The sequence below is a fragment of the Cryptomeria japonica genome, chromosome 10, assembly GCF_030272615.1.
Source record: "Cryptomeria japonica chromosome 10, Sugi_1.0, whole genome shotgun sequence".
Classification (NCBI taxonomy): domain Eukaryota; kingdom Viridiplantae; phylum Streptophyta; class Pinopsida; order Cupressales; family Cupressaceae; genus Cryptomeria; species Cryptomeria japonica.
This window is the reverse complement of record NC_081414.1, coordinates 181764685-181792075: the sequence shown is the minus strand read 5'-3', so window position 1 is coordinate 181792075 and position 27391 is coordinate 181764685. Positions and strand designations below refer to the sequence as shown.

The window sequence follows — 27391 nt, the reverse complement described above, 5'->3', positions numbered from 1 at the left end:
TGACTTAGAAAGATGCCGACCAATTTTTTTGTGAATAGTTTTAACACAACTTTAATGGAACATAAAGACCCAAAGTGTAATCAAAATGGAAAAAATATGAGAAAATCTAAAAGTGTAAAGATATCTCAACATGAAGTAATATTTGGACATGGGCTTTTAAATATAGGATACTTTGAAAGCATCAATACGAAGATCAAAGTGTTATTCTATAGCAAAATCCAAGAAAAACAGTACAAATTCCTATATCTTGATTGGTAGATTAATAAATATTAAAAAAAAATGATAATCACATCACATGATTTGGAGGGCTCAAGTTTGCGAGGAATCATTCAATGAGCTTAGAATTTTTGATACTTATAATGTGTGAAATGGAGAACTTTCCCCTAGTTTATAAATCATTCTCTAGCCAATGTGAACTAAATGCACTCCATTATGAACCCACTACTCAGATTAAGAGCTTAACAACATTTTGCTCATAGTGTGTAATTGGTAATATTTTAAGGTTTTTGATTTTGATACATTTTTCACCATCTTCAAGCCAATGTTCATTTGAATCCCAAAACCTGAAAGCTTTGTTCAAATTGGGCTTTCAAGCTTAAAATGTAAATCATTTCGTGTTAAGTGTTGAGAAAACCCAAAAGCTTGAACTAAAGGGGTATACTCACCTTTTTACTTATTAATTTTGTTTTTTGGGATAGAACTCAAGATACTCGAAGGAATATAGACTCTCTTTGAAACGTGAACCAATTATAACTTGATTATAACATTAGAGATTTAAGAAAGTGAATGTGATTATTTGACATATTTAAGAAACAAGAAATTTGAAAAAATTGGGATGAAAATTTCATAACAATATAATAACAATAAGAATTATGTATAATTATATTAAGAAGTGGATTGTAATAGAATAAAACCAATCTATTTATGATTAAATCTATCAAAAAAAATTTATCATTCCTGAAAAAAAAATCTCTTAAAAGCCACAGAGATTTTGTCACAACTTGAAAACACCCACATGAAATTCATTCCAAACCCCTGTTAAATCCAAAGGAACAAATCGCCCCTACCTATCATATATGGTACGGAAGGTGTGACAATGGCATGCTGCTCTAAGTAAATGCAGAGACAAATGATTTACCATTCAAGGTTCTAAAGACTTTTCAACAAACCCATCTTATTAATATCTTGCAATCAAAGCAGTTCCATTGGGAAAACTGTGCTCTTTGAGGCATTCTGTCAAACAGTTCAGTTGTCTCATCTATGATTCCACATTTTACATATCCTACATTCAGTTTATTTCATGAGAACAAATTTCTTGGATTCGTTCTGTCAATCAGTTCACGTGCCTTATCTATGCTTACACATTTTTGCATACATGTCTGCCAAAGCAGTTGCAGCTGCAAAATCTATAAAATTCCTCATTCACTCTGTAATGGATGTCCATACCTTGTTCCAAAGCTCCCATTTTCACATAGGTTGTGAGAATGCTGGCAGGGGTTGCAGACTCTGCTTTACACCTGTAAGTCACATTTAGTTGAAAGTTTGTAAATCCTTTTCAACGAATGCATTTTGTGTATATCCTGCAATCCACATTTTTGCATACATGTATATCAGAACATTTCTAACTGTAACATATAAGACAATATGTTAGAGTAAAGGTTTTAATTTAATCATGTTGATTAAATTACCTTTATTCCTCTCTTAAGATTTCACTTTAGTTTGCATTTGTGACATTTAATAATTATATTAATTATTAAATGTCTACCTATTAGGGTTTCTTTTAGGGTTGCACAATATCCTTTTATAAGGATTCATCATTGTAATTTATCTCTCTCTTTGGATGAATACATTTTTCAGCTTTCAGAGCACCCTTGCTTGTTTGTCTCCATCTCTTCTTTCTGTGACAGGTTATTTGCATGCAGGTGATCTTCGGGGTCTGTGAAGTTGGCTTTCTCAACTTCTACATGGTATCAGAGCTAACCCTCGTAGCTCCAAATTCTTCAGAAAACGAACAGGAAGCAACAGGTCTGGAGCTCTGATACCATGTAGAAGTTGAGAAAGCCAACTTCACAGACCCCGAAGATCACCTGCATGCAAATAACCTGTCACAGAAAGAAGAGATGGAGACAAACAAGCAAGGGTGCTCTGAAAGCTGAAAAATGTATTCATCCAAAGAGAGAGATAAATTACAATGATGAATCCTTATAAAAGGATATTGTGCAACCCTAAAAGAAACCCTAATAGGTAGACATTTAATAATTAATATAATTATTAAATGTCACAAATGCAAACTAAAGTGAAATCTTAAGAGAGGAATAAAGGTAATTTAATCAACATGATTAAATTAAAACCTTTACTCTAACACCCCCCCTTAAGATGAGCAAAAGTGCAGTTACAAACATGTGCAAGAAAGCAAAGGTAACTACAATGCAAGAAAGTAAACTTGGGTCCCGGCAACAAGGCCTGATCAGGTACCCAATTACAACCAAATCTCTGTAAAGTGGAGAAATAGAGAAAACCTCATGGGAAAAACTCTACTCCAAAAAGAGATGAAAGAAATAAATGCACTAATAACATAAGGATAGGAGGTGGACATCTTTTGTTTCAGTTCAGACAAAGGGATTCTTCAGCATCCTATTATGGCACACATCTTGAGACAGATTGATTCTTCTCTCTTCACAGGGTTTCTTCATCTTCGTCCTTTGGATCCATTTCTTCCCAAGGGGAGGAATATTATATGCCGCTTCAGGATCTCTTTTTGGATTCTACCTCAGGCATCCATATGTGCGACAGGAGTTTCTTCATTGTGGGGGGGGCTTCTAGTCTCTTTCTTTTTCTCCTATGGAGACCATTGTATATGTACTTATATGATAGAAGTTGTCTATGGGGGGTATCATGTTATCCACCTCCTATCCTTATGTTATTAGTGCATTTATTTCTTTCATCTCTTTTTGGAGTAGAGTTTTTCCCATGAGGTTTTCTCTATTTCTCCACTTTACAGAGATTTGGTTGTAATTGGGTACCTGATCAGGCCTTGTTGCCGGGACCCAAGTTTACTTTCTTGCATTGTAGTTACCTTTGCTTTCTTGCACATGTTTGTAACTGCACTTTTGCTCATCTTAAGGGGGGGTGTTAGAGTAAAGGTTTTAATTTAATCATGTTGATTAAATTACCTTTATTCCTCTCTTAAGATTTCACTTTAGTTTGCATTTGTGACATTTAATAATTATATTAATTATTAAATGTCTACCTATTAGGGTTTCTTTTAGGGTTGCACAATATCCTTTTATAAGGATTCATCATTGTAATTTATCTCTCTCTTTGGATGAATACATTTTTCAGCTTTCAGAGCACCCTTGCTTGTTTGTCTCCATCTCTTCTTTCTGTGACAGGTTATTTGCATGCAGGTGATCTTCGGGGTCTGTGAAGTTGGCTTTCTCAACTTCTACACAATAAGCATCCTTTTATCATGCTTGTCCATACCTGTTTCAGAGCTTCGAATTTCGCACAGGCTGGGAGCAGACGAGAAAATGAGAATTGCTCGATTGGAAATTATATGCATATCGAGATTGCCTGGGCGGGAGAAGCAGTTTTAAATATTTCAACTTAAGGCGAGCCTAACGGGAAATGGGAGTAACGGTGAACATGACGAGTTGGGAGGGCCCACACGAGCCAGCCGGGTACGTTTTACTGTCTGGCAACGGAAATGGTCAGATGAAACGGAAATGGAACTGAGAGGCAGACCCAAATAGAACAACACATACTAAGTCAAAGCTTAGTGTGTGCTGTTTAAGCCAGCCCAGGAAAAGGTGGGTCACCTGATACTTGTTCTTATATACACGCACAGCAGCTGCACGAGAAAGAAGAAGATTATGCGCAACCTTGTATGGCTCTGTTGCATATGTGCCTCTCATATCCATATGTAGTGAAGGTTTGAGGTTCGTTTAGAGTAATCCAGTGCTTCACTCGATCGCCAAACAATTTGAAGCACACTTCACTGTAAGCTTCAAAATCTTCCCTGCATATATCAGATAACGGGTCTCTTTATGCGCAGAAAATGGGTAATTAATGAAATCAGTGGGTATCATAAAGAATATAATCATTTGGAAGCGTTATATACACAATATTCTCGTTGAGAAAGCCTCCATAGCTATCCTCGAGAGCTTTCGGAAGGTCCCAATGAAACAGTGTCACGAAAGGCCTGATATCTGAAAACAAACTCGTTATAGCTTGAACGGTATCGCAGTAATTTCTATTTCAATACTAGCAAACGATATGGACTTTGGACTTTACCATGTTTCACGAGTTCATTAATAAGATTGTTGTAGTACGCCACTCCAGCTTTGTTAATTCCACGTCTGACGGATCCATCTGTCTCCCAATGAACAATTCATTTAAGAGAACAAAATATGGAAAACTATATGCTAGCTATGTTTTTCTAGGATAAAAAATTGTGGCTCACATGGTAGTATCCGTGACCAAGAGATAGAAAACCTATATGCATCCATGCCCATGTCCTTTATCAGTTTCACATCCTCCTGTAAATTACACTATCCCTATTTAATATAGTTCAATACTAAATGCTTTCAGATAGCAAGAAATGGGAAAGGTACATATATGGATCTGAAAAATATATTATTTGAAATCAAATGTTTTAAGCAGGACACCTTATAGCGATGATATTGGTCCACAGCAACATCCCCATTGCTCCCATCAACGATTGTCCCTGCCAATAATTTCATTTACAATAAGTTTTCGGACATAGATTGCAGGAGAGCAAATCAATAGATAGAAATGAAAAAAGGAGAGAAATACATTTATATAGAAATGAAAAAAGAAGAGAAATACATGTATAGAAGAGTCGAAATTAACCTGGGATATGGGAGAAAGTATCCGAGATGCTTGGGCCTTTTCCTCCTATCCGAGCAGCCCCTTCATACTGATACGAAGCAGAGCCTGTACCGAATATGAATCCATTTGGAAACCCACTCCTATTCAGTACGTTTATTTCTTCCTGAGCCGCTACAAGAAAAACCCACCATATGCACACCACTGCAAAGGCTCTCCATACGTTTTCGCTATTCATTGTAGTAAGAATCTAGATTTTTTTATCGAATACAAAGCAGTACAGTTGTGCCATGAACATGCATAGATAGCTCCTTTTATAGAAGAAACACAACACCCCTCTGCGATAAGTTTAATGAAGTGTATAGATTCTATAATTGGATTTTCAAACGTGAAAGTTAGCTTGTTCTTGTCATGTAGTTTAGGGCTATTTACATCATTAAAACTTAGCTTGTTCTTGTCATGTAGTTAATGACTATTTGCATCATTAAAAGTTAGCTTCTTCTTGTCATGTAGTTTATGACTATTTGCATTATTGAATGCTCGATTTCAGCCTTATCATTTTGTTGTAAGCATTTATGAATTAGAAAATGTGAAAGTTGTAGCTTGTCCTTGATGCATTTTTCGGCTCGAGATCTCATTTCGTCTCCTATGTGTTTCGCCCTATTTACACATTTTTTCAAAGTCTAAACCTTCCACATTAAGTGGACTCAACTTCTTGCACTTGCCCTTAACCTTGAATAAAAAAAGGCAAATACTGGAATAAATGCTAGATAGATATGCCTCAAATCTGCAATAATTGATGATGATGCTTTTCTCTTTGAATGTAATCACAAATGTAGTATGAAATGACATGACAAAAATAAAAACCTAATCACACACTTATGCTTGCATAAGAATGATGTAATTTTTCTCCACAATTGTTGAAGTATGGATATGTAACCTTGAAGATCTTAGAAAATGCTTGATTATGAATGCTTCACAAATGCACGAAAGCTAGATTGCTTGTAGATGGAGACTTAAAACTAAATTGAATTGATATAATACCTTTATATAGGGGTTTCTAGGTAAATTACTGATTAGGGTAACCTCCAACGGTCATGCGGAGCCATGAGAATCAAGTCTTATCGATGAGATACAACCCCGAACCCATTTCAAATTGGGGCCTGACAAAGTGGGATCATAGCGCTTTGGGGATCCATGGTCCATAGTAGGACATTCCATGCCCTAGTCCGACCACAATCAAGACTAAAATAGAGCTAAAATATGGTGGGTATCTCATGGTATGACCCACAAAAGGTTGTTCATGGCCTTGAAGTTGGAGAATAGGCACAAACGAACCCATAAAAATGACGAGGATAGGACACGCTAAAGTAGGGGCACAAACAGGAGGTGTAAATTGTCTTGGTGATAATTTAAGACACTACAAAAATAATTGGTATATTCATTTACTCTTATAATGTGTTTAAAATAATTTGGATCATGTTATAGAAGGTGTATCAACCTTACTCCTCATTTCTAGCATGTGGAGATTTTTTATTTTTAAATTGTAACACACATAATCCTTATATTTGGGCTATAGATTTCATTTTTTGGTACAATGAAAATTTTATGCTCAACATCACTTCTAAGGCTTCCTCTTTCATAGAAATTCTCACAGCTATAATTTAAAAAAAAAAAAGTGCTATTGAGTGGCCTCCCAAATTAAAAATTTTGGCCCTAATTCCCCCACTCCTTTAGAAATGTAAAAAATGTTTAAGACATCGAAAGTCACTATTGTTGGCAATTTGGAGGAATTGATTATGTGTTTCATTGATGTCAACACTAGCTATTTTGCTATCTAATGACTTCCGGTAGAGTGGTTGGTCTTTGATGTTGATCTGAAGATTTATCTTCGGTTTGGTCTAATTGTTGGAATTGGATTGGATTTGTTAATCATGTGCTCCTAATGTGTATCACATTCAGTTGGTTCGAGATTAGGTGATCCAGATGCTATCATATGTTCTAGTAAGTCTTTTGGTTACCGGTAAGGGTTTTACCGGCAGTGCTTTGTTGAAGATCTTTTGGTGAATCCAATAAGTGGTGTTGGTGTGGCTTCTAGAACATTATCAGGATGTTGAATGTTATCATGTTCATGTAACAATTAATCAATTGGGTTGCACTTTGCGCTAGACCTATCTTGGCATTATTCTGCTAGGATATGGACCAGTTTATGTAACATATTGGTTCATGCTCCCGATGCATCACCAGTTGGATTTATTGCTTGGTTTATGTTGTTTCAGTCCTGGACCGGCTTAGTTTATCATTGATTTATGAGATTATGTAACGAATCTATTGTATTGTCTTTTAGGTGGTCGACCTAATTGTTTAGGTCCTAGATTGGTGTAAATATGATGTAAGATCTGTTTGTAGATCATGTGGTATGGGTTATGGGATTATCTGTGTCTGAGGCTTTGGTCAGGCATTGGTAATCATATGCAGAGGCTTTGGTCGATCATTGGTGATTGAATTAGGTTTGTGAAAGAGGTTTAAGACCTCTGGTATTGAGCTTAACTAGAACTGTACTCAGGCATAAGAGACGCTATTCTTGCAATTCATTCATCTTTCCCGATTGTAGTATGGATTTATTTGTAGTCAGTGAGGCTCCTTTTGTGATGAGCAGTGCACTCTAGGTTGTTGTCCTTCCTGCATGTGCAAACCCCTCTTATTGTAATCACATACTTGCTACAAAAGTATTATCTGATTGTGGATAGGCTTCCCATCATGGTTTTTCCCTTTACTGGATTTTCCACATACAAATCATGGTGTTATGTGTTATTGATGGTTGGTAATTATTTTGTGATTTATGTTTGTTCTTAATTGTTGTATTTTATATTTTAGTATTTGGTTTATGCATTCCAATAAAAAAATTGTGTGTTTAAAGTTTTATAATCTGCTGACAACTGATTCACCCCACCCCACCCCCCCTCTTAGTTGTCCACTAGATATCCTAACAACTATAAGTAGGAGTTACATTTGGTGACCATATTGTTATGCATGTTTTGACCTATCATAAGACATGTTTAAATGTAGATAATTTTTAGAAAAAATAGATTATTAAATTTGGTGAATGGTTTATGATGTTCTTATAACAGGTGGAAGGTATGTTCAATTTTGAGCTTATAAAATCACCTTGGGTTTTAACTGTTTAAGTAGACAATTGGATGCCACCTTTTGGGATGATTTTAACTCATGGATTTTTAATTACTATTTGATAATATTTTTGTGTAGTACTTATATTATTTATAAGATGATGGAGATTGATATTTCTAGAGTGTCTAGGTATTGTTAAGGTATCAAAACTATTAGAAATCTCTAGTTGGTGATACTACTATAATAGATTTCTCCATAGGTTTATTTTAACTATGCTTTATTTATAAGAAATATTTATTGGATTTCTTCAAAGTGTGGATTTTTTATCTGTAAATTTTATTGGTATAAAATTATCTTAGTATAGCCAAAAATATTCTCTTGAATCTTATTATGACCATGTTGTCAATAGGAATTAAACATAAAAACGTAAATTAATAGGTTTTAGATGTTGGAAGGTGAGAATCCACTAAAATAAAACTAGCTTGGATTTATGTGATCACTAAATTGTGTGTCCAAGATAAATCCCAAGTTGTAGATGGGCATTATGGTTTTCTTGACATAATATTTTTGGCTCACCTTTTCTTGGATACAAATAAATATTATTTTTCATCTCTAACATGATTTTATTGAAACAATTCTACAATGACAAATGTATAAAGGATGAATAGATTATGATCCAATTAGTTTTGATTAATATAAAGCAGGTTAGGGCCATACCATTATATATCCACAAAAAAATGCCACCTAGGGTGCATGAAAAGTGTACTCCCAACTAAGACAAAACCCCAAAAATAGAAAATAGTAGAGAACCACTAAGCAGTAAAAAATGCACCAAAACAAGCCAACTGCCAAGGACACAAAGAGATTTCCTACTAGGTCCAGAGGCATTTCCTTTTGTCAATCCTTGCATAAGCCAAGGACTTCATCAGAGAAAGAAATATTTTTATAAGAATGCTTAGCAAAGCTCGGAGTACCATAATCTAGAGAGTCTTTGACCATAGAAGAAAGGGGCTCCATTGACACCAAAGGGGATAGAATCTGCTTCTTCCTTTTGGCTTTCGTGTTGTCAATTTCTTCCTATATAGCTTTCAAACAAGTTGAATTTTTTAGACTGATATCCTAGCTACGATTATACATCTCCTCAATTTTTTATTTAAGGATCTCCTAGTTCTCGTTCAATTCCAAGATCATCATGTCTTTTTTATTCTGTGACACCTTCTTCGAGAGATCCTTAATCATCCCCTCGACTTCCTCCCAATTTTCTAGTTTCCTAGCCATATTGCTTGTTGCTTCCCAGACTCATCCATCCTTTAATTTTATAACCCATTTGTCTGCTCTAGCTCCTGCTTCATCATAACCTCGAGCCTATTAATCTTCCTAATAGCCACATTGAATTGTGGAATGAGCCATTTAATCACTAGTTCTTGTCCCTTTGTATTCTCCTCTAGGTTTGAGATACTAGACTCCAAAATAAGGGGACTCTTCTTAGGGTCAAGAGTCTCTTGACTATGATTTAATTAGTTAATGGTGCATATTGAAATTTATTGTTTCCAAATCTTGAGTTTAATAGTGATCTTAATTGAATAAACAATAATATTAAATAGATAATTATATTTTTTATTTTCTTATGTTTTGCAAATCTAAGCCTTGATTGAACAACTTGATGAAAAGAAAAAATTTCATAGAAAACTACATACATTGTGACTTTTGTACGCTATCCTACAATGATTGAAAAGGACTATAGTTGTATATAGCATAGCTCTTATTGATGATATACAAAGTTCACTTTATCTTTGCAATGCTTGTCAAAGAGAAATTATAATTTTCTATATGGTTGTAATTGTGCCATATGTATGATAATAAGTCCAAGATTTTATTTGAGCATAAAGGATATCATGTCTAATACCATTTTATTGAAATAATAAGAATGAGATCATGACATTGGAGGAAGAGACACTTTAGATAATGTTACAAAAGGATCGATGACGCTAGTTAGCACATTAAATTTAATGGCGAGTTGTGAGTCTATTGGCCTCTTGAACACTAGTAATTAGTTCAAAACTATCGGTACATTAGTTTATTCTAATAAAGTTTTTAACAAATTGGATTTATGAGAGGTGTATCGACCTCACTCGACACTTTTATTGTATGGAGAACATTTTTTTCAAACTATGAAATACAAAACTCTTATTTTTGGGTTATAGAGTTCATTTTCAGGTAAAATAAAAATTCTATGTGCAACATTACTTCCAAGGATGCCTTTCTATAGAAATTTTCTAGAGCTATAATTAATAAAAAAATAAAATTATTGAGTGACCTCCGAAATCAAAACTTATGGCCTCATTTTTTCCCCTTATATAGGAAATCTAAAAATATTTTGGACATATAAAGTCAGTATAAATAGTTACATTTGGTGACCATGTTATGATGCATGATATAACCCATCATAAGACATATTTGAATATATATAATAAAACAAAACAAATTATTAAATTTAGTGAGTGGTTTATGATGTGCTTATAACAAGTGGAAGGATGTGCTATTTGAGCTTATAAATCATCTTAGGGTTTGAGTGGTATTTTTTTAACTAGACATTGGAATGCCACTTTTTGGGGTAGTTTTATATAATGATTTTTTAATTACTTTTTGATATGATTTTTTTGTATTACTTTTATTATTTATAGGATGATTGATATGGGTACTTCTATTGTGAGTTTCTAGGAATTGTTAGGGTATCAAAACTATTCTAGATCCCTATTTGGTGATTCTCCTATAATAGATTTCTCTAAAGTTTTATTGTAACTATGTTTGGTTTACCAAAAAATGCAATGGGTTTCTTCAATGTGTGGAATTTTTATTTCAATAGTGTAATGCCTCGCCAGAAACCCCAAAGGAAAAGCCACACAACTAAACAACTAAGGGTGAAATAATTTTTTTTTTAAGTTTAATTAACATAAAGTGCTTTACTTACTACATTGCAATTTATTGTTAGGGTTTCAAGCAGATCCGAAGCAAATATGAACTAACAATTATATGCAAATTTAAATACAAAAGATACAGGAATAAAAAAGGACACAGATAACACAGAGATTTAACGTGGTTCACCCAGAATGGGTTACATCCACCATACACAGCTGTCCAAACTTTCTTATTATCTAGCAAAAATAGTACATCAACCTTACAATGCCTTAAGCATCCCAGCCTCTTATAACATGTGTTTTTAGGGCAAAAAACAAAGTCGGCCTTTTTAGGGTTTTATTGCAATATCGATTTTCATAAAAAAAAACATCAGTCGCCACATATCAATGTAGTAAGGATACGTGTTGAGTGTATAGTACTTTGCTGATCAGTCGCCACATATCAATAATCTCCCACTTGGAGACTGATCAGGCTCCACACAAAACAATCTCCCACTTGGAGACTAATACTAGATGACACCACTGTACATGTGGCATCCACTGGATAAAACACTTGGACTTGACTGGTATAAATTCCACAATTATCAATCAAGAAGACTAATAGAAACTGATAAAGAAATCAGCTTCTCCTGTGGAACTGCCTTTGTGAACATATCAGCGGGATTCTCATGTGTGTGAATCTTATCAAGCCGTAACTGACCCTCCTCCAAAACTATCTGGATGAAGTGGTACCTAAGCTAAATGTGCTTTGTCCTTGAATGAAAAGAAGAGTTCTTCGCAAGATGAATGCACTTTGGCTATCAGTATACAATGGGCGATCCTCCTGTGTCTGACCCAATTTCTCCAGAAAACATTGCAACCAAATCATCTCCTTGCTGGATTCTGTAGCAGCAACATACCCAGCTTCAGTGGTTGAAAGTGCAACAACCTTTTGCAGCCTAGAAATCCAACTGACTACAGTTCCCCCTATAGTACTCCTCCATGAATCAATATCACATGCTAGATCAGAGTCAACAAATCTACTCAAAGCAGCAGTAGATCCTTGAAACATAATGCCTTTGTAGTAGTTCCTTTCAAATATCGAAGAATCCATTTCATAGCATTCCAATGTTCCATACCTAGATTACTCATAAACCTGCTCACAACTCCCACTGTATGTTCAATATCTGGCCTTGTGCAAACCATTGCACACATCAGACTGCCAACAGCTAATGAATACGAGATGTTAGACATTTTATTTACCTCTTCTTGTGCCTTTGGGCACATCTCCTTAGTCAATTTGAAATGACTAGCCAAAGGTGTACTAACTGCTTTTGCATCCTGCATGTTAAATCTTTTCAACACCTTCTTTATATACTCACTTTGGGACAAATTCAAGGTTCTATTTTTTTTGTCCCATGCAATCCTCATACCAAGAATTTGCTTAGCTGCACCCAAATCCTTCATAGAATATGACCTAGCTAATTTTTGTTTAAGATCATTTATATGTTGCATGTTAGACCCAGCAACAAGCATGTCATCAACATAAAGCAACAGGATAATATAACTGCCATTATCCAATCTCTTAAAATATACATAATGATCAGAATCACATCTATGATAACCGTGTTCAGCCATGAAACTATCAAATTTTCAATACCATTGTTGGGGTGCTTGCTTTAGGCCATACAAACTTTTCTTCAACCTGCACACCAAGTTCTCCTTATCTTTGACCTCATATCCCTGTGGTTGCAACATGTAAATTTCCTCCTCCAAATCTCCATGGAGAAAAGTTGTTTTAACATCTAATTGTTCAAGATGTAAATCATCTACAACCACAAGACTAAGTACAATTCTAATTGAAGTCATTTTTACAACTGGAGAAAATATTTCGTCATAATCTATACCCTTTTTCTATGCAAAACCTTTTACCACAAGTCCGACCTTCTATCTTTTCTGACTTCCTTCCTCCTCCTTCAGCTGATAAACCCATTTGTTAGGCATCCACCTGCATTGCTTCTTCATATTCTTCTAGTTCACTAGAATCAATTAATAATATAGAATACAAAGAAGGAGAAAATCTTTCAGGGGGTCTACTTGACCTCGTAGAACATCTAACACTTGCAGGAGTTTGTGGGACAATCTGTTGTTCCTGAGCATTAGGTACCTATGGCATTTCATTTTCAGGAATCTCATCCAACACCACATATTCTTGTTTGTCCTGTTCATGCTTCTTTTCCTACATCTGTTTTTTATACATAATCTTCTCATTGAATATAACATCTCTACTTCTAATTATTTTCTTATTTTCAAAATCCCATAACCGATAGCCATATTCATCTATCCCATATCCAATGAAGGTACATTTTTGAGATTTAGCATCAAGCTTGGTTCTGTTGTCTTTATCAACATGGACAAAAGCTTCACAACCAAAAGTTTTTAGAAAAGAATAATTTACCTTTCTACCAGTCCATGCCTCCTCTAGAATACCACCATCCAAAGGGGTTGAAAGTCCTCTATTTATCAAATAGATAACAGTATGTACAACATCTACCTAAAAATGTAAGGGCAATCTAGCATGCAATCTCATTCTCCTCGCGCATTCCATGATAGCCCTATTCATTCTCTCTGACACACCATTTTCCTATGGAGTTCTTGGAACTGCCTTCTCCTTTCGAATCCCATTTAAGAAGAAGTAATCTTCAAATTCTTTGCTGAAATACTCACCTCCGTTATCCAATCTGAGATACTTCAACTTTTTTCCTTTCTCATTCTCAACCAAAGCTTTCCATTTCTTAAAAGTTTCAAAAACATCTGATTTTTTTTTAGGAAATATACCCATGTTTTTCTGGTTGAGTCATCAATAAAAATAAGATAATAACAAGAGCCACCAAGAGATGATACTTGAGTTGGTCCCCATACATCTGAATGCACAAGCTCTAACTTCTCACTCTTCTTCTCTTTCCCAACCTTGAGGAATCTGACTCTTTTTTATTTACCATAAACACAGTTTTCACATAACTCTAAATCAATCTTCTTTAGTCCTGGCAATAGATTTTTAGAGTGAAGGATTTTCATCCCTTTCTCACTCATGTGCCCAAGCCTATGGTGCCACATTATCGAATATGTTCTTGCAACATCTATTGTTTCTGTCCCTGTAGTAACTTTATCTGTAGCAGCTAGGGTAGAGTAAGTGTTACGAGTACATAGATATGATGTGCCTACCTTCGCACCTTTAGCTACTACTAATGATCCTTTAGTGACCTTCCAGATACTGTCTAAGAAGGTAACTATGCAACCTTCACTACCTAGTTGCCCTATAGAAATTAAATTTCTTCTTAAATTAGAAACATGTCTTACCTCCTGCAAAAACCAGTCATTTCCATTTTGAAACTTGATCTTTATCTTTCCTTTTCCAACAATTTGACAGGGCTCATCATCACCCAAATATACCTGTCCAAAATCACCTTGAACATAATCTAGAAAATATTTTCTATGGGGTGTAGCATGAAATGAAGCCCCAAGCTCTATTGCCCAGGAATCATTAACATTATCCAAACATAAGATTAAAACATCTTGTAAAGTATTACTTGCAATATTAGCTTCCTTACTTTCATTTTCATTTTTGTCTCCTTCTTTGTTTTTCTGAGACCAACAGTCTTTCTTTAGATGACCAGGCTTTTTGTAGTACCAGCAATCTTTCTTTCCTCTAAATTGAGAGCGTCCTTTATTTGACTTCCCTCGTGACTTCTCATTCCTAGGGCTTTTTCCTCTTTCCTTTGATCTTCCTTTGTTCTCCACATTCAAAACACTACTTGATGATGTTGGATTCTCACTTGTGCTTTTCCTTCACATTTCCTCGCTTAGGATAACACCAACAATATCATCAAATATCAAAGTATTTTTACCAGAGACAGAGTTACTTGTAGCCATAACCAAGCTATTCTAGCTTTCTGGCAAAGAACATAAAATCAAGAGAGCCCTAACCTCTTATGCAAAAGTAATTTTTACCGAAGACAATTAACTGGTAATTGTACTAAATTCATTTAAGTGCTCTGCTACAGATCCTCCCTCACTCATTTTCAAATTAAACAAACTCTTCATAAGAAATACCTTATTCGAAGCCAAGGGTTTCTCATACAACTTAGCCAATGTCGCCATCAAATCTACAGCCATTTTTGCTTCTATTATATTGAAAGCTATAGACGGAGCAAGGGACAATCGAATGGATCCAAGTTCCTTTCTATCTAAAATGTCCCACTCTTCATCTGACATTGTGGTTGCTTTCTTTGCCTTTCCTTCCAATGGCTGCCACAAATCCTTTTGATACAGGTAATGCTCCATCTGCATTTTCCATAACTGATAATTCTGGTCGTTAAACTTTTTGACCTTGAATTTGGAATCCTCCATTGCTCCCACTCAAATCTGAAAGTCCTGCTGATTTACAGAAAACCTCGCTTTGATACCAATTGTTAGGGTTTCAAGCAGATCCGAAGCAAATATGAACTAACAATTATATGTAGATTTAAATACAAAAGATAAAGGAATAAAACAAGACACAGATAACACAGAGATGTAACGTGGTTCACCCAAAATGGGTTACATCCACCATACACAATCGTCCAAACTTTCTTTTTATCTAGCAAAAATAGTACATCAACCTTACAATGCCTTAAGCATCCCAACTGCTTGTAACATGTATTTTTAGGGCAACAAACAAAGTCGGCCTTTTTAGGGTTTTATTACAATGTCAGTTTTCATCAACAAAAACATCAAAAAAAAAATATCGAATACATGTTGAGTGTACAGTACTTTGCTGATTAGTCGCCACATATCAACATTTATTACACAAGTGAAAGTCTAACACAAGAATTCCTAAAGGGTTACCAACAAAGAATTATTTGAAAGGTTAAATTCTATAATAAAGGTTAATCCAATTATCCATCAATTACTTATTGAACACAATAAATCATATTCACATAATAGATTTCATCATTTAAAGATTGAAAGTATTACAATATATATTAATCTTCAAGAAAGCATTTGCACAAAGCATAAGAATAATTGATAAAATAAACATCCATTAACAAGATTACATTATTCATCTGTTACATGGCTTCCTATAATACATATAAAATTACATCTTTACCAAATATCAAGGTTACATAATCCACTGATACAAATGACCACGTAGGTTTCAAATAGAAAGATCTCTAACATGAGATGATACAAGAATCATGAACCATGACAATATCTACAAAGCCAATCCTCCCATGAAGGCACGAACATAAATATCTGATGAGAAGTGGCACTACCACCCAACCATGTGATCCCTAAATGGAATCACCCCACCGTGCTAGGAGAGAGCAGAAGACCCTCAATCAAGCACAAGAAAAACATGGTCGAGAAAACAAGAGTGACTACATGATACTCCAACTGAACTCAACATCACAATACACTTATGACCCTAAAGAGAGAGTGTCATCGCATAGCTTATGATGGTTACCCTAGGTAGCCCTCCATAGGTCCCGACCCCCAACCTGGGTTATCCTGGTAACCTTTCTCGAACCCCCAGTTCCATCGAAGTCTCATGCAGACCCTATCAACCCTTCGTAAAGACAAGGTGGTCGGTTTTCCATTCCAGGCCTTCCCACTACATCTTGAGTCTATATAAGTACTCAACCATGCACGAGGTACAACATCTTTTTTAATGTTAAGAACTACCCACCCCCTAATCAATTTTTAGGTTATCACTTATTATCTCACTTTCCAGGGGTTATCGAGCCAACCACTTCAGGTGCGGCCCCCACTCAAAAGCCACTCTCCCATATGACACTATACAAACATGATTTCTCTATGAGAACCCTATGGCAATACTGACAGCCATAAAACCACTACTAAATATAGGTGACGAAAATATAGTCTTACTAACCCTTGGTTAACCATAAGGAACAAACACAATATGGTTTAAAATGACAAGGTTATAAGGACAACACCTGATCAAGAGGTACAACGAACACTACAATAAGATGACTAAACATTTACAAGAATTGCAATGAAATACATCATATATACTTTCAATTCAACATTTAAAATTTAATAAAACACAACCATACTGATTAAAAGAAATTTAAGTCATCATTAATCTAATAAGGCTAGAAATTAAAGTAATCACAAATAACCAATTTGCCTCTTCAATTTTGAACACTTGCAATAATCATAATAACTTAATGTATAAAACATACCATATTAAATAATACATTTTCCGCAAAAGCATCATTTAATTTTACTTTTCCCAAATAATGTGATTTCTAATAATATTAAAAAAATCACATTAAATATATGTGTGTGTGTGTGTGTGTGTGTGTGTGTGTGTGTGATTATATATTTGATGAATATATAGCTATATACACATACCATATTATGTATATATATCTTATCTAAAAATAGCTCAAATAACAAATAAAACTAATTTTACAAACAATAATTATAAAAGAAAATTTACATTTTAAAATAATACATACATACATACATACATACATACATACATATATATATGTATGTATTATTATATATATAATAATGTATTATTATTTAAATATAAAAACTCGGATATAATAAAATTTGGGCGAAACTTTTTATTCAATTACAAACCCTATTGAAAGCATATCGAAATATGTTAAACTGTAGACGGGTTTTAATGATCACACGGGCTGCATCAGACACACTCAAACAAAAATCACTCTATTCCATGAATCATACTAAATTTAAAACTTCCAAAAGAATTCCATGAATTCCCAAACACATACACGCGAAGATTTTAAAACATTTCAAATTTTTTTGCAACAAAAAGGAAAGAATAAAATCTACCCAACCATAAATGTGTTAGGATAACCAGTGGACAACTGAGATGGGGGGGGTGAATTAGTTGTCAACATATTATATCAATTAATCCACTTTCCAACCTTAAACCGGAGCACATAAATATTAAATACTGGAATAGCAGAAATAGATACCGATAAAAAATACAACTTAACAATGAAACAGATAATCAACACAATGCAACCATACCACATAACACCATGATTTGTACGTGGAAAATCCGGTAAAGGGAAAAACCATGGTGGGAAGCCTGCCCATAGTCAGATGATACTTCTACAGAAAGTATGTGATACAATGAGGGGCCTGCACATGCAGGAAGGCACACTTCCTAGAGCGCATTGCTCATTACAAAAGAGGCTCACTGACTACAGAGAGGTTATAACCACCTCAAGATAAATGGATTAAAATCCAGTAGAATGAACTGCCAGAGATAGTATCTACCATGCCAGATTACAATCTCAGTTATGCTCAATATCAGAGGCCTTTGACCTCTTACATAAACCCAATTCGATCTTCAATGATCGACCTAATCCTCTGCCTGAATGATATTACAATATTCGCACATTACATTCCTTTTCCTTGTCCACACCACTATCTATAATGAGATCTTACATTGATTTATACAAACCGTAAGGCCTAAACCAATTAGGTCGGCCACCTAAAAGATATTACAATAAGATCATTACATACATCCATATTACAATGATATGCCATATCGGCTTTAGACAAAAATAACATTAACCAATTCATAAATCATCTCGGTAATGTGTAGAGAACACGTTAACATGATACCGGTCCATAACCTAGATAGGCACTGGACCTATTCTGGGTCCACCATGCCAAAGCGATGTCTCCAACTAGTCGAAGCATTATCAAGGATCACCTTCTGCATCCTAGAAACTGCACCAACACCACTTATGTATCCTAACAAAGATTCACAACAAAAGCTCTACTCGTAAAACCTTAAACCCATGCCGGTATAGGCTTACTAGAGTGTATGACAGCATCCGATAACCAAGGTAATACTAACTGACCAAAACATGTCCCAAGAGCATGTAACAAATAGATCCAAACATATTCCATTGATCCAAACATGTCGGAAGTGTCCAACAGATAGTCTCTTCTGCCGGTAACACTAGATCTTTTGTCGGTAACCAAAACCTGTCTTTCGGTAACCAACCATAACAGCTAGTGTCGGTAACCAACCATAACAACTAGTGTTGACATCAATGACAAAACATCAATGCAACACATAATCAATCCTTCCATATTTCCAACAATCTCCCCCTTTGGCATTGATGACAACACTAGATGTGAAAAACATCTAAGTACCAAGAAATACCAAACAAGTCTCCCCCAATGGAAGACAACCAACAATCTCCCCCTTTGAATAATATCTTTGTAAAACTCTGAAAAACATCTCCTTAAGTTTTCTTTTTAGCATCAATATCTCTCCTCCTTTGACATCAATGCCAAAGATATGACATAGATATCAAAACTCTATGAATCTCAAAGCTGACTACTCCCCCTGAGTAGTAGCACCACTACATCTTTCTGGAGCAAAGGATAAAGCTGTTGATCCATATCGAAATGATGCACTGCACAATCAGTTAAGTCTCTGCGGGAGGGGTAGATACCCCTAACCTGTCTCTCAAATTTTCAAATGATTCTTCAGATAGTGGTTTAGTGAATATATCTGCAATCTTCTCTTTGGTGTTCACATAAACCAATTTGACTTCTTTTTCTTCTACCTTGTCCTTCAGAAAGTTATACTTTATTGATATGTGTTTAGGCTTAGAGTGAAATACCAGATTCTTAGACATGTCAATAGCTTAAGAGTGATCACAGTAGATAACTATTGGTTCACTATAATGTACCCTGATATCCTTCAACATTTACTTCATCCACAGAACTTGTGTACAATTACTTGTTGCTGCAACATATTCAGCTTCTACAGTAGATAAAGAAATGCATGACTGTTTTTGCTGATCCATGAAAACAGTTTCTTTCCAAGAAAGAAAGCTCCACCAGAAGTGATCTTCCTATCATTAGTATCTCCTGCCCAATCTGAATCTGTATATGCACATAAAGTGAAGTTGTCATTTCTAGACTACCATAAACCATATTCAGTTGTTCCTTGCAAATACCAGAATATCCTCTTTACTGCACAATCATGATTTTCTTTAGGTTTACTTTGATATCTTGAAAGAATACTCACTGCATTCATAATATCTGGTCTAGTTTGAGTTAGATATAACAAGCCACAAATCATAGACTTATACCTTGTTGAATTTACCGGTGCAAATGTGTCTTTGATAGATAATTTCTCACTTGTCACCATAGGAGTACTTACCAGTTTGGAATTATCCATAACAAACTTCTTCAACAATTCCCTTAGATACTTAGTTTGACAGATAAAAATGTCTTTGTCAGTTTGAGTAATCTACAAACCTAAGAAAAATCTCATTTCACCAATCATGGACATTTCAAATTTATTCTTCATATTATTAGAAAATTCCATGCACAATTTATCTTCTCCTCCAAAAATGATATCATCAACAGAAACTTCAATAATCATAATATCATCATCAGTGATCTTGTAGTATAAATTATTGTCAGCACTGCCTTTAGTAAAACCAATCTTCAAAAGATATTTATCCAACCTTGCATACCAAGCTCTAGGAGCTTGTTTCAATCCATATAATGCTTTCCTTAACCTACAAACCATATCTTTTTCATATGTCAGTGAAAAACCATCAGGTTGTTCAATGTATACCTCTTCCTCAAGTTCACCATTCAAAAATTCACATTTAACATCCATTTGATAGACCTTATAGTTATTATATGCTACATAGGCAAGAAATAGCCTTACAACTTCAATTCTAGCTATAGGTGCAAATGTCTCACCATAATCAATTCCTTTCATTTGAGAATATCCTTTACAAACTAGTCTAGCCTTATTTCTTATAACTTGACCATTCTCATTTAGTTTATTTTTAAAAACCCATTTAGTTTGAATAACATTTTTATTTTTAGGTTGGGGAACTAAAGTCCAAGTCTCATTCTTCTCTATCTGATCTAATTCATCTTCCATAGCTTTTAACCAATGTTTATCTTTACAAGCTTGAATAACAGATGTTGGTTCAAAATGAGAAATAAGACACACCTCTTCATTTGACAGTCTTCTTCTTGTCATAACTCCCTTGTTCCTATCTCCAATGATTTAATCTTACATACCTTGGAGTCTTCTGAACTTCAGGTTCACTGATTTGATCATTACTCACAGTTGAATTTTCTTATTGTACCAATGTAACTGTCGCATTCCTGTACATGTCGATGCATTATTGGCTCCCTATCATATGAGGGTCAATTCACAATAATGGTTCCCACTTTTTTGCCACTTTTGACACTGAGATGTACATTTTTAAAATAATCTTCAACTTCCGAGAACTATAACTTTTAAACTATTAAAAATTTGAAGATGATGTAAATTAGTGATTTCTAGCATTTTGTTTGTAGATTCTATATACATTTTTTTCAAATTTTTTTGAACGATTTTTTAAAAAAATTTCCATCTCCCTCGAAAAGTAGTTTTTTACAACAAGCTACATTTTTTAAGAGTGATTTGCCTCCCGAAATGCACAACTTTTTTTCTATAAATGATAAAAACTCAATTCTTTCTAATTTTGGTTTGTAACATCAATATCTAGTGCTTGAATTTGGTTTTATAGTGATGTGTTCAATATTTTTCATTTTATAAAGTTTTGAAGTCCAACTAGTCACAATTCAGACATAGGTTTACGTTTGAACACATAACTTGTTCTATATAAATCGAAATTCAATTTTATTTTTTTTGTTAGAAAGAAGACATCAATACCAGGGGCATAGATACTTTTCAGAATTTTTTTGAATTAGTTTCTTATTTTTCCTAATGCGTTGAACAGAGAAGTTCATGTTCGGTGAAAAACCATTTTTTCATAAAATTAAAAAAACAAGAACATAATAAATTCAAATTATAACAAAATTATACTCGTTGGAAAGCTTGCTCCGAGTACTACCATCTAATATTTTTGGTTTATCAAGATTATTCCATTTGTGCTTTGAACTAGAGCTCCGAAGTCATTAATTCTTTAGAACTCTGAAATTTTTTGAAAAAAACTTCTAATTGGAGGTTTCGAATGAACAGTATTTTGAGCGAATGGGGTTCGCTCGAACCATAAGGGGTTCGAGTGAACCCCCATTCGCTCGAACTAGTGGGCTTGATTTTGGCCTATAATTTTTTATAACGGTCATGTTCGAACGAACCCGACCATTTTTAACTATCGGGTTTTGTTCGAACTCTGGCCGACGCATTTTTTGTTTTTTTTTTCATTTGTGGAGTCGTATAAATGTCCATAATTTTTTTCATTTTTTATCACACAAATGATTAAAATAATTCGCATTTTTGGATGAGAGAAGACATTTGAAAATTATTTTGAGGGCAATAATTTGAAGGTTTTTTGTAAAAGCATGGGGAACAAGAAGAGAAGGCAAAATAAGACTTAAGGAATTATTCTCCTGAAATGGAAGAAAGATATCGAGAACAAAGAAGACAAAGATATCTTTAAGAAAGTATGTATTTTTAATTTTATTTCTATTTAAGTTAATATGTATTACGTAACAATTAATTAGTTCAATATTTTTAATCTAATATTTTTAATGAAAATTAATTTGAAAAATCTTAATTAAATTAACTGGAAATAATAGGATTAAAAATAATCTTGTTTTAATTGGAAAGCATAATTAATTTGAGATAATACATGTGTATTTGCAAATTTCAAATTCCATCAACTTGCTTGTTGTGTAATTGCATTTTTCTCCTATATAATTAAGTCCATTTATAATAGATAAGACCTATTAAGTCATAAAATTAATAAGACCTATTATGTCATAATTTCTAGGTTCTAAATTATATATATATTGATTATTTAATCTAGATACATGTACAAGTAATTTCATGTGATAGGTCCTTTAATATCACATAATATATCTATCTTAAGGGGAGTTAAGTATATTAATTGTGAAATGTTTTTTCATACGTGGTCATATTGATTTTAATAATAAGGCCTATTAGGACTATTACATTGATTATAGGTCTTAAATGTGACATAAATTTATAAGGTCTATTAAACATGTTGAATAATTTGTTAGGATTCCCACAGATAGTAAGAGGGGGGGGTGAATCAGTATCTAAACAGTAATTAGAATTTCGAGCAACTTAAAACATGTAGAGCATAATATAACTGTGTACCGGTATGCAATAAATAATGCAATAAACAGAAATGAAAACAACCACATGAAAATCACACCATAACACAATGATTTAATGAGGAAACCCGGTGTGGGAAAAACCTTGGTGGGATTTGTGACCCACAATATTTTCTTACTGGCCAATAAGAGAATATTACTTACAATAGGGGGCCTACACATGCAGGAAAGCCAAGTGCCTAGAGCTCACTGCTCAATGGAAGTCTCACTGACTTACAATGTGGATTATACAAATCCAATAACTTGTACTACTTTACAATAGTATCTTCAATGCCAGATTCAGTACCGGTTGCTACTCTGTTCTTTACATATACCCCTTAACCTATATTTCGCATAATAGGTCTGCCTAATACTATTTCAACCCATACATCTTCTTACAAAATGTCCTATAATGACTTCTTATATATACAAGTCATTTTACAATGATATCAAGTCGGCTTACAAAGTTTTTCAATAATAAACAAAATATATTATATCAAAAATCCTATCGCATCTGTGCTGGTATACTTGCTTTCTTTGTGCTGATGTCGGTGTAGAGTGTGTTCTGCTGATGACGGTGAAGTGCCTTGCCGATGCCATAGGATTGTAAGGTTGCCATCAATGAAAAAACCTTCAATCACCTTCAATGTCTCATTGAGTGTTCATATGCCAGCGATCTCCCTCTTTGGCATTGATGGCAACACTCATGAGAAATTTCAAAAGTGTTTATTCAAAAAATGTGGAGTCCAAAAATGTTACCAAAAATGTGTGCTCCCCCTAAGCATGTGATCTCTGTGATATTTGAATTTTTGAAATTTTCTCATACCTCTACTCCCCCTTTGGCATCAATGACAAAGGTTGTCAAGATGTCCGTAGAGTTTGTAGTTTCAACCTTGTAACTGGAAAGTTACAATTTGAAATAGATCTGCCAAAATTAAGTTTATTCTCTCCATAAAAATTTTTACTATCTCTGATAGTTGTCTCTGTCCTCTGGACTATACCGGTGAGTTGCTGAAAGTGTTTTGTCAGTGTCCTCTGACCCTGTACAAGTGCCTCAGATATCTCCTTCCGTATAAATACTAGATAGTTCAATCTTGGACTTAGTCTTAGCCTTAAACTTTTTGCCTTATCCACTATTCTCTCTTTTTCTCTTCCCAACTTTAGTATCTTATCCTCAAAATTTGTTATCTGCTTTTCAAAAACTGATAGTGTATCAGGTGAGTTCACAAAACTGTCTGTAAGTCTATTTATTTGATCATGTGCCTTGCTCATCTGTTTATCTATATCAGTTGTTAGTAGATTTGTCTTACATACTTCACTATACAAGGTTTTGAACTCTTTTAGTAAATTACATAATTCTGGTAGAAGTGTGTCAAATTCATTTGTACACTTCTTTATCTGATCTTCAAAGAATTTTTCTTTCAATTTCCATTTTATCCTTTAATGCCTCTTCCTCAATTGTCACTATGTTTTCATTGATATACTTAGACAAAATTTCAATTTGACTTAGTGAATCCTTATTGTCTATGTTACAGTTAGGAGCTAATCTCTTCAAAATTGGAATTGTATCATCTATAGCCTTATAGGCTTGAGAGCTGCAATTTGTTATCCTCTTGATTGAATCTAAGAGTACTTCAGTCACATTAGCTGCTTTAAAACCTGCTGATGAGGATCCAACATTCTGAATACCGCCGGTGGTGGAAGTAACCAAGCTTGTATTGACCTCTAGTAGGTCTATTTATGTTTGCATTTCCTTAAGCAATGGTTTATCTATTTCTCCAGTTGCCAGTTTCCTTGTTTCCACATGACTCTGTTCCTGTTTCTGTTCTGGAGCCTGTTGCTCAGTTTGTGTCTCTGATGGTGTTCCAGTTTGTTGCTTTCTTGGTTGCTCTATTTGTTGCTCTATCTCTATCTGAGTTTCTACCTATTCCCCTGTGTTATCATCTATTGGTTTCTTTTGAGTGTTGTCATTCTGCTCATCTACCAGTGGCTCACTAGCCATTTCAGTCTTATCAGTTGAATCTTGGTCTACTACAATGTTGATCTTTTGTGTATCAACATTTACTGTATATAAGACTTCAAGATTAGGATTGACATCCTCTACATCCATACTTTCAACTGTCGGTTGATCTTCTGTAGTAGTTGTTGTTATTATGACTAGTGGAGTAATCAAAGGAGGTGGGGGTAAGTTGTCTTTGACTTTGATACTAGGTGGTCCACCAACTTTACCTTTACCCTTGTCTCTTTCCTTTTGATATGCCTTTATAGGTCTGGAGCTCATGTATTCTTCCTGTTTTTCTTTTTCCACTAGGAAGATATCCCATCCATTCTCTATTTCCTCAGTCACCTCATTGACTCTTCCAACCATTAGTGCAATGTGTCGGTGTGTAGTAGAAAATACTGACCGGTTGGCTTCAACAATTAAATCATCAATTTCCTTGGGTGAGTTCACTGGGTATACAACAAGTAGCTTTTCTACCTTGACTTTCTTGTCAAGTTCTACTACTACTTGTCTCCTTGCTTCTAACCTTTTAAACAATTCTTCAGGTAATTCCTCTACCACTTCCAACAAAAGTTTCTTATATATATCCATATGCAAAATAACATTGTTTTCTATTTGTTCATTTTCATCTGCAGTAAAAGTGTCATACATTTTCTTTACATTCTTTAGTTTGCCTTCCTCTGTGATTTCATTTAGTAGTTTTTCTAGAAGGGCCATGTCCTGATTTGTCTTCTTCTTCTTCTTAGGTGTCAACTTTTTCTTTGGTGTAGTTTTCTTTACTGGAGATCTTACTACTTGTTGCTTCTATCTTGTCCTCCTGGGTGAGGGTGTGGTTGTCGATGAGGGGTCTCTTTTCCTTACAACTCTCTTGAAGGTTGCAGGCATGTCATTCTCTGAAGATGTGCCTACTGGTGATAGGTGAGTTTCAGGTTCAAGTGTTTCTAACTCAGCCTCAGTGATGTTGGTTTTCTTAAGTACATCTTCCTTTATTGCCTTAGCTTTTCTACAACCTCTTCTCACAACAGCTTCAACCTTTTTGAGATTTTTCTTTGATTGAATTTGACTCTCTATGGTCTCAGCATTACCGAAGACTTTTTCTTCAGGTTCTCTGGGTGCTTCCAGAAGTGCTTTAGCATATGTTTCAATGATTAGGTCATCTGTTTCATAACCCATTTCTGTTACCCAAACTGTCCTAGGGATGACTGCTTCCATCCAGATCTCATCCTTCTTAATCACAAAATAGATTTCTTTCTTGTATTTGTCAACAATCTTTTGTGACAATCTGATTCTTTTCTTCATCTTGGCCTTAAATGCTTGAAAATAGTCATTTATATTATGTTCTTTATCTTCTCCCATATTATTGAACAATTCTATCATTTGTTTACCTACCGGCATATCAAATCCAAATTCTTTGTAGCCTATACTGAGAACTTGTTTGGTTATATGTAGCATAAGGCATACTAACAGATTTCCAAACCTAAAAGTTCCTTTCTTATCTTTCTTAATCTTGCCAAGGTTGTCAATTAATTCATCCTTCAACCACTCACATACATCAATTTTTACATTATCAGTGATGATGTCATAAGCACTTTTAATGCACAAACTCGAAACTGAGTTGAGTCGGTTTGCATGAGTTTCCTTATAACCTAATATCATGCTGACAAACCTTACATTGGTGTTGGTTACATCATTTACTCTTAAGGACCTTTTATTAGATGTAGCACTAGTTAAACTAATAACTAGGTCATTTGAGACCTTCTTGGTTTTGTCTGGCCTTTTACCGGTTGAGGGTAACCCTGTCACTACCTTGACAGCTTCTTTGGTAATTTTGTGGATTGCATCTAGCCAGAAAAATTCTCCATGAACCTTGCTTAAGACTATCCTAATCACATCCTTTGGGAATTCAGGAATGTTAAGGATCTCTGTAAATCCTAGGGTTTCAACAATTTTATGTTCATCTTTTACATTACCAGAAGCATCACATATGACAGATTTAAACATGGTTTTAATCTCTTCATCACCTAAATCCTCTATGTTGCAATGGATGTAAATTTTGGGGTCTTCAGCATAAACAACTCCTTTAGGGATTTGGGAAAAAGCACCTACAGTATCATCCTTCTTTGCTATTTCGGGAACTAGTTGAAAAACGGGCCTAGGGTGTTTTATAACTTTGACCATAGTAGGGTTTTCTATGTATTCAAGTGCAGAAGTGGATGCCATGATGATAAATACCTCTTTCTACCTTAGGGTGGATGAGTGCTGAAATCCTTTGCTTCTTCATTGTGAAATGCCTTTCCTCTGGAGATTTCGTGCTCTTCGGGTGTTTGAATTCGCAGTGAAGTGAAAT

General features: G+C 34.6%; 1 pseudogene; it reads right to left on the bottom strand.

The window, feature by feature from the left end:
• Positions 1–1177: 1177 nt before the first annotated feature.
• LOC131045486 (beta-glucosidase 12-like) lies at positions 1178–5086 on the bottom strand (annotated as a pseudogene).
• Between the last annotated feature and the right edge of the window lie 22305 nt (positions 5087–27391).